At 33.9% G+C, this 9,529-nt stretch overlaps 1 long non-coding RNA gene across 1 annotated transcript; it reads left to right on the top strand.

Moving 5' to 3' along the window:
- Positions 1-6,678: 6,678 nt before the first annotated feature.
- On the top strand, positions 6,679-8,908 carry LOC128290424 (uncharacterized). The gene is made up of 3 exons (XR_008280265.1): positions 6,679-6,837; positions 7,754-7,795; positions 8,668-8,908. It is a non-coding gene; the product is annotated as an uncharacterized LOC128290424 (long non-coding RNA).
- Positions 8,909-9,529: the final 621 nt, after the last annotated feature.

Here is a 9,529-nt window from a genome sequence, read left to right as displayed (position 1 = left end):
GTACCAATCAACAACTGGATAGTGTGATGCGTAACTCCGACTTGTCTGAAAAGAGCGAGCTATCGAACCTCTATAAAACATGGAAAAAGAAATAGAGTAAGCTTTATAGCTTAGTAAGCCCGTGTAATTCAGAATTAATCTTACCATTTATACAATTAAGGTAATAAATAAAGTATACTCAACTCAATTTCCAAATGCCTAAACACAAACATTTATCAACAAGTTAGCCATATAAGTACATGTAACTATCCATTATTTCAATTCAATACTCAATACATTGCATTATACCAATTTCATATATCATGTACAATATTAGTAACATTTCATTCTCAATCATATAAACAATAATCGATTTGCAAACAGTAGCTCATCAATATAAACAATATTTCATCCATATAAACAGTATTTATGCCCGTTGAACCTATTAGAATATCGAGGGATACTCGGGTGATATACATTACATATAAATCAGTAATCTGTCAATTCATTATCATTTTCTGCTCTTTCGAGCTATGAACAGTAAGCTCCTCCTGAGCTGATGGACAGTAAGCTCTATTGAGTTGAAACAGTAAACTCCAACGAGCCGAAAATAGTAAGCTCTTATGAGCTGATATATCGATAAGCTCATTCGAGCTATGTCAGTTCGCAACACATGCAGGAGCTCGACCAAAACGCTAACCTTAGTGACATGTCACTCAACGAATTCATACGGTTCAAACGAGGCTTGGTGATTATCAGTCTATATCAATAAGATATTCATATTCCAAGTGTATCAATTAATCAATTATATACATACATTTCAAATAATTACAAGTATTTAAAAGGTTGATTCTAATTATATGAACTTACCTCGTATAGCTCGGATAACAAATATCGGTTATTCGTCCACTTTTCTTTTTCCCTGATCTAATTCTGATCTCGGCTTATCTTGATCTATATATTATCAAATTCAGTACAGTTAGTATTCAATCTATTCAATTTAGCCCATGATTCATATTTTGGAAAATTTACACATTTGCCCCTAAACTTTCACCCTTTTTACAATTTAGTCCTTATCACATAAAATTGCAAATTCATGCAATTTAGTATAACCCAAGCTTAGGAAAATTTTAATAGAGTCCCTAGCAGACCATATCTTTTATTTATTCACACTTTTACCCACATAATTTTACATTTTCACAAATTAATCCCTTTTTGACATTTTTGTCAAAAATCACTTTACAAAACTAGTTTAACTATAAAAAAATAATCAAAATCCATCATCAACCATCAAATTACTCAAACATTCGACAATGGTACCATGTTAAATCTTTAACCATTTTGAAATCTAAGGTACGGGCTAGCTAGTACACAAAGCAACGATCTCAAAAACATAAAAATCATTAAAAACCGAGTCAAAATGACTTACCAATTTTTTCTTTCAAATGACCGAACCATAGAAAAATTTCTATGGTTTCTTCTTCCTTGAATTTTCGGCTAAAGAAGATGAGTATGAAACCTTAATTTGTTTTTATTTTATTTAACTTAAATCATTATACAATTACAATAATAACCTTTAAGAAAACCTTAATAAAAAAAACATAAGTCATGGACATAAATGTCCACTAACCTTAATCATGGTCTAATTTCAATATAAGGACTCCCCAAATTTAATTTTATAACTATTTAATAATTTTAAGTATTAGAAATCAAAATTTACACTTTACGCGATTTGGCCCTTTTTACCGAATTAAGCATTCAAACAGTAAAATTTCTTTATGAAAATTTCACACTATAATTCTATCATGTTGTAAATTTAATAAAATAATAAAATAAATATTTAGACCTCAAATTTTTTGTCTCAAAACCACTGTTCTGATTTGACTAAAAAATGGGCTGTTACAACACGGGTTGGCCGCACGGCCATGTGACCTTTGTATGGGGATTTTTATCATTTTTCAGAAGAGCATGTGCCTTGGACACACAACCTTGTTTCTCAGCAGCACGGGCATGTGAGATAGCCACACGGCCTTGTCTCCTAATCTTCTTAAATTTTATACAATTGCACAGTGAGTTACAAGAGCTGGCCACACGGCCATGTAACTCTGTCACACGGGTGTGTCACTCTTGACATGGTCATGTACACCACTCATGTGATCTGGGCTCTTCCATACTACTGTGTGGCCCTATTTCACAGATTTTGTTCTATTTTGGGAAACATACTCGTTTTAGTTCCTGTGTATTTCGACCCTCGTTTAAGCCTTTGTAATTGTGTTTGGGACTTTGATACAACTTGGATTCATGTATGTATTTGTTCTTATGGGTGTAAGTTTAGTTGACCAGAAGAAAAGTATTAATGTCATATGTTGAATGAGCTTGAGTTATTTTCTTGTCATCGTTACGTAATAAATTTATACCAGTATTATTGATTCTGAACTTGTTCAACTGAATATGTACCACTATTTCTATGAGTCTGTCAGCAAGTTGTGTGCATTTCTGCATTTGCATAAAAATCTGAGATTTTGGTTGAATTGAAAGATGATTGATTTGGCAATTTAATTGCAATATTTTCGTACCGCGGTTTACCGCGTAATATTATACATATGTCAGCTCAGCTGCATTTTTTTTTTGAATGGCTTAGTTCCACATTTGGTGTGTAGGGTGGATGGGCCTATTATGGTCTAATGTGGTGTGCAGGGTGGACGAAGTGGTGTTCGGTTGGTTGGTTGGGTTTTAATTTGTTACATTAATTTCCATACCCGAGTATAAACCTGTTTGCAAGGATAGTAGCATTACTGCGAAGTACTCTGAATAGTTTGGCGTGATTAGGTAATTGATGTGTTAAGAATATTATTATTATGTTATGTTTGGCTGTTAGTATGTTTGATTATCAGATAGAGATTTTCATAATTTATCTGCAAGATTCCTTTTAAATTATTTGTTTTAGTACTCTGTCGTTTGCCTTTATTTCTACTTCGGTCTCACACTGAGCTCGTGTAGCTCATCCCCTTAGTTTCCTCCCTTTGCCAGTTAGCTTTGAGCTTGGAGGTTAGACTTTGGCAAACCGGTGGTCTTGGTATTTTAAAGAGTTTGGTTTGTTTTAATGATGTTTCTTAAAATTCAATTTATTATCTTCAGTTGACTTGTAAGGAAGTTTATATAAATTGTGGTATGGGTTTTGTGTTTGAATTTTTCGTTAGATTTTTTGTTTTCAGTTTTGTATAGATTTTTATGAAAATTTCAAGCATCATTTATCAACTAGTTTTTTTTTTTTTTTGCAACTATTCTAAAGCTGACTTGATTTTTTGAGAAATGACATAAGGTTAACAACATGTTTTTCGCTACATCACTGGTTTAGGATTTTGGTTGATGTCAATTAAACACTATTTGCAAAATATAGGTTTAGTTTTTACTAAATTTTGTTAAACATGCAAAGAGATTTCTTTTTAAGAGAAATTTGGAATTCAATAATGTGATCTCTGAAATCTAACCAAAACTTCTATACCGAGTTTTGGGGTGTTACATTTTTATATTTTAATATTATTAAATTATGTTATTGCCCTTAATATATATTATTAACTTTAAGCTTAATTATTGAATTGAGTTGGAGTTTGAGTTCAAGCTTGAGTAACAAAGTTGATAATTGAGCTTCATCGAGCTCAAGTGCCTCAATTACAACTCTAGTCAAGTCTTAAGTTCCAAATTTTGAGTTGAGCTTGGAAGTATTTGAGCTTGACTCCTCTCAATAACACCTCTAGTAGTCACCCAACTTTTGGGTAGATTCTATTTTGGTCACCCAACTTCAAAAAAATTTAATTTCATCATCAAAATTTTCAAAATTTGAAAATTTAAACACCCACCATTAATGGAAAATTATTCCTAAATCTAAAAAATCAACATTTTTTTCACTTAATGCTTATATTAATACTAATATTTATATTAATTAAAAATAATTATATTAGTATTAAAAAATAAAAATATTTTTTGTAACACCCCTAACCTGTATTCATTGCCGAAACAGGGTTACAAAGCATTACCAAATTTATAGTTCAATCAATCAAACATTTCATGTACATTTCTCATTCAATTCAAAAACTATTCATAAACAATCACATGGTCCTTATTACGAGCTCTTGAGGCCCAAAATAAACATTGAAAGTGGTTCGGGACTAAACCGAGTACTCAAGAAATTTTTAGAAAAACATTGAAAATTTTCAAAGTGCATGGGACACACGCCCGTGAGGGCATTCAAAATGGGGACACACAGGCGTGTCCCAGCTCGTGTCCATACCCGTGTAACTCACTGACCTGGGTCACACCGTCAGACCACATGCCCGTGTGCCAGGCCGTGTGCTAGGCCATGTGAAAACTGGAGGGTATACTGACTTGTGCCACACAGCCAAGCCACACGCCTGTGTGCTAGGCCGTGTGAAACTACTAACTTGATTTCTATAGAAATATCAAGGTACACACGGCCGTGACACTGCCCGTATGGACAAAAATAGGCCATTTTCCAAGCCTTATTTCTCACCCAAATTGGTACCAACCTAAGCTCAACAATTTACATACAACCACATCATAATTAGGCATTCAAAACAACCAACATCAAGCTTAAAACATGTAATATCAACATATACAAGTATGATACTAATAGGCATCTCAATTAGCCACTTTAAAACTTGCCAATTATGCTTCCAAAATCTACCTAAATGGTTAAACACATATATGCATCATTGTGCCTAAAACTTATCATGCATGCCACTTATCAATCTCAACCATTTGGTACCCAAAATACCAATTCACAAACAAGGCATTCACATGACAACCATACATCATATACAATAAAGCCATTTACATATTTACATAACAAAATATACCAAATTCAAGCCAACTCAAATGGCTAAATACACAACAAAACATATAGGTTACCATTAGCCAAGATGACCTATACATGCCATTTAAACCAAAATATAAAATCAAAATTACCAAAATAGCGTTTGATAGTGTGATGCAATCTCTGACAACTTCCAATCCGAACGAGCTTCTGAAACACTATAAAACATGAAAAATAAAACATAGTAAGCAATTAAGCTTAGTAAGTTCGTATAACTGAAAATACAACTTACCAATCAACCACAATTTAGGTCCTTGATTCCCTTTTATTTCTCCATCGATTCCCTTTCTTTCGCAAACGATGCCGTTTTATTTCTCTCCCCCGGTTCCCTTTTCTTTCCCGATTCCTTTTTCTTTCTCAGCCTTTCTCAACCTGTTCTTTGCTTGACTAAAATTAAAAACATGTTCTTCTATTTTATACCCGGAAATCCTCTCAACCTGTTCTTCTATTTCCTTTCTCAGTCTATTCTTTGATTTCCCAAAACCCTAAACACCCACTGTGCCCCATTTCCTCAGAGGCTGTAACTGAGCAGCCGTTTACCCAGTTTCCTGACGCCTAGCCATTTTACCCTGCAGTGAATTCAGTCTTAGAAAATATGTGAGGTTTTTGATTTTTTTTTGTTTGGGTTTGTTAAAATTTACTTCCTTTAGTTTTCAACCTTGTTAAAATTTTAGAAATTTTAATTTGGATAGTTCAAATGTTCTTTATTCATTAACTGACCTGGAATTTAGATTTTGGATTTTGATTAATAAATTACATGCCATTAAGATCGATTAGTTATGTGAAGAAATCCATTTAAAGGGATTTGGAAAATTGCAATGCTAAGTTTTAAATGATTGATAGACTTTTGTTTTTTTTAAGGATGATAATTTTTTTTTTAATTTGGGTAGCTTTTAGGATTTGTTTTTGTAAGACTTTATTATCGAAATGCAAAACCTGAAAGTAAGGAAAGCTCTCTCCGACTATTTTTTGTTTACAAAATTTGAACTCAGAGACTTTACTAATTAGTAGGGACTTAACCTTGTTAGAGAAAAGTTAAATTCATGAGACTTTCGAGTTAAAGATTACCCAAATTCTCAGCTTGAGTTAGTGGCAACTTTACAGTGAATGAGAGCAGACATGTGGTGTTTCAAATCTGGGGTACACTTTACACCATTTGGAACCATCTCAAATTTGGAGTCATTGCCATTGGGTTGCAGTTGATGAAACATCTATAGGCAATAATACAATTAATCACAATGGCATTCTAGGGTATGATTGTTGTTTTTATTGAAGCATATAAAAGAACATATATGCTGTATTTTCTGCTTACATAGTTCTTCCTTCCAACTCTGAATTGTATGGACTTGATGTAACGCCCCAATTTTCGGGAATTCTGTGAATGTTGGCATAGGTTTAATTATGTTAGTGGGCCTTTAGAAAGCCCAAACTTAAGATAGAACCCGATAATTTTAGTTAATTTTTGTTCCATAAGAAAAAGGGAGTGAAATTATGAAATAGGACCTATGTGAAAATGTTTGAAAATGCTATAGGCTAAATTGAAGTGGCCAAATAAATAGGAGTGCAAAATAGGAGGATTTGCATGACAAACCTCCCATTTTACATGAAGTGGCCAGCCATCATGTTGTTGTAGACAAAATGTACACTTGATATCCATAATTTATGGTACAAATTGATAATAGGTTAGGTAAATGTTCAATGATAATAGGTTAGGTAAATGTTCCATGATAATGGGTTAGGTAAATGTTTCATGATAATGGGTTAGGTAAATGTTTCATGCTAAGAATTTCATGTCTTTTGTATTAAAGAATTAAATGGATGAAATATGAAGTTTTATTAAAAGAAAAAGGGGTGAAAAGAACAAAGTTTTGTCCATCTTTGTTCATCATAGCTAAAAGTTAGAGAAGAGAAAGGAGAGGAGAAAGCTCTTGAGTATTTGGACATTAGGAGGAGGAAAATTGAAGGTAAGTTCTTGGTACCTTGCTTCTATTTTGAGGTTCGTGAGTTCTTCTTGATTCTACCTTAACTCTTGAAGTATATTTTGATTTTTAGTTGTGTTGTGAGCATTTAGTCATGAACTAAAATGAAGGAAATGGTTGTTGTTTCATGTTCTTTTGATGAAAAATGGAAGATAGGTGAAGTTGAGCCAAACAAATGAGCATGCATGTGCCTTAGATGTTAAAGGGAAAAATCAGCTAACATGTTGTGCTTTAAAATGATGAAATGGAGATTATACTTAAGTAAAATCATAGATATGTGATGATTGATTGGTGATATACAAGTTTAAATAACAAGCATGCAAGTTAGGTGTGAAAGAGTGATTTGGTAATAAACCTGCTTGGGACAGCAGCAGTAACGTGATTTTGGAAAATCACCATAAATTGTGGGAGATGAATTAGAAGCTGAATAAATTATGTAATTAAATCTTATTGAGTCTAGTTTCTAATGAAATAAACAAGAACATATTTTGAATTCTGTACAATAAGAAATTTGATTCGTAATGAAGAGTGGTCAGATTAGTCAAACAGTGAAACATGGGAAACTTTGAGAAAAATCTGGTATTGATTGGCTAAACCAAAAATTATGAAAATTTTATGGATAGAAGATATATGAGTCTATTTTCAGGGAAAATTAACGGCACATGATTTGGAGTTTCGTAGCTCCAGTTATAAATAATTTAGTGACTGTTGCTCAGGAAGACAACTTGCAGTGAAATTATGATTATGTGGTAAACATTGACAAAAATTTGTTAATGAGTTGCTTATTGATTTCTTATAAGCTTACTATGATCTGTAGGTATGGTTGGCCGAATATTCTAAGGGGTTAATACGTAGTTTGTATTTGAATAGTTAGACTAACGTGTTAGTAATCCAATTGTAGGCGGTTCGTGTGTGGATCTCGTCAGCATATCGTCGCAAACAGGTGTGTAACTGACACCCTCTCATAGACTAGATTGGCAAAAGCCGAAAAGCCGAAATGCCGAAAAGTCGGTATTTTAGGAATTTGCGAGTGTGTGAATGCTCGTAAGATAGTTGGGTTTGTATATTTGGTAATCTAAAGTAATAAACTGCAGTACGCACGATTTCGTACATTTTGATAATTTGGGCTTAATGGGCCAAAGATCGATTCATGGGCCAACGGGCCTCAATTGATAAGTATCTTGTGTAAGTGTTCGATAGTACGTAAATAGTTAGGATATGCATAAAAACCCTAAAAGTAGCTAAATTACTATAATACCCCTATGTATGGAAAATTTACTATTATACCCCTAGGTGCAAAATTACCGTTATACCCCTAGGGTTAATTTTGTTGAAAAGCATGACGATCGATTACGTATGATGTATGCCATGATTATATATCATTGCATGGGGACATGGGTTATATTATGGAGGAAGCGTTCGGTGGCTATGCCACAAATATATCGATCTGGTGGCTCGCCACATATATTCTGATTCGGTGGCTCGCCACGATTATTCAGATCTGGTGACTCTGTCACATTATTCTGCTCGCGCCATGCTGCAAATTCGTGGTGTGTAGCGGTTGGATGGGTCGAGTTGTCTCCCCACACGGTGTAAGGTTGGTACGGGGGTGTATACGGTTGGATATGGTTGGGTTTCTGCATAAACATGTAATATCTGTTTTGTTCTATTATGGGCCTATGGGCTTTAATCAATTTCGCTCAGGCTAAGGCCAACTTATTCTATTTCTGTGGGTTGAGCTGATTTAGACTATGGTTGGGTTATTTTACACACTGAGTTTCCCCAAACTCATCCCTTTTATTTTCATCTACGCAGGTAATCCCCAACCATAGTGGGCTTGGAGCTGTGAGGGAATTCGGAGTGGCCACCCGTTCTGAAAGTTTGATTTTCTTCTGGTGAACTGGACATCCTTTTAATTACGTTTGAAGTTTTGGGTTTTTAAATGTAATAAGGCCGCTTAATTATTTTTGATGGTTTTAATATGTATTACTAAGATAGGTAATACTTATTTTAACTGTTGAAATTGGATAGCTTTAGGGCGCGTTTTCAAAAACAACAGTTGATTTCAAAATAACACGACAACAAGCAAAGCTTCCGCAATGAAAGTATTTTCCAAAATTAATCACTTTTCCTAAAATGACTTAATCAAATCGGTTTCCTAGAAATATCCATGACGTTAAGGTGTGGCAATGGCGGTATGCATGTCTAGGATTGGATCCGAAGGAGCTTGGTATAGCAATCCGATGGACTCACCACCTCTTTTCGGTTTCCTACCGGTGCATGACTTCCATTCACTTTAACCTATAATGAAATTAATCTTTTGAACATCAAGTACGATTTTCGGACTTAGAATGGAAATTTTTTTTAACGTTTTTGATGTGGCATGCCGGATCCGGCCATAACTTCTGGGTTGGGTTTGGGGTGCTACACTTGAGCCCGCCTTGATGGCCTTGCCTGGTCTACCCATAATGGGACAAAAGAAGTATTTGATAGAATGAATAGTATTTGATAGCAATAAATAAATATTAGAATAGTAATTATATTTTTTTATACTTGTTTTTGTTATTCTTTAAAAAAATTAGTAATTTATTAATCCTTTGCTAAACATATTTTTTCTTTAATGCAATTGCGAAGATGGTTGCACACAAATTCACTGTTGATTTGAATAAACCTCTTG

The sequence above is a fragment of the Gossypium arboreum genome, chromosome 3 (genome assembly GCF_025698485.1).
Source record: "Gossypium arboreum isolate Shixiya-1 chromosome 3, ASM2569848v2, whole genome shotgun sequence".
NCBI lineage: Eukaryota > Viridiplantae > Streptophyta > Magnoliopsida > Malvales > Malvaceae > Gossypium > Gossypium arboreum.
This window is presented reverse-complemented; position numbering and strand designations above follow the sequence as displayed.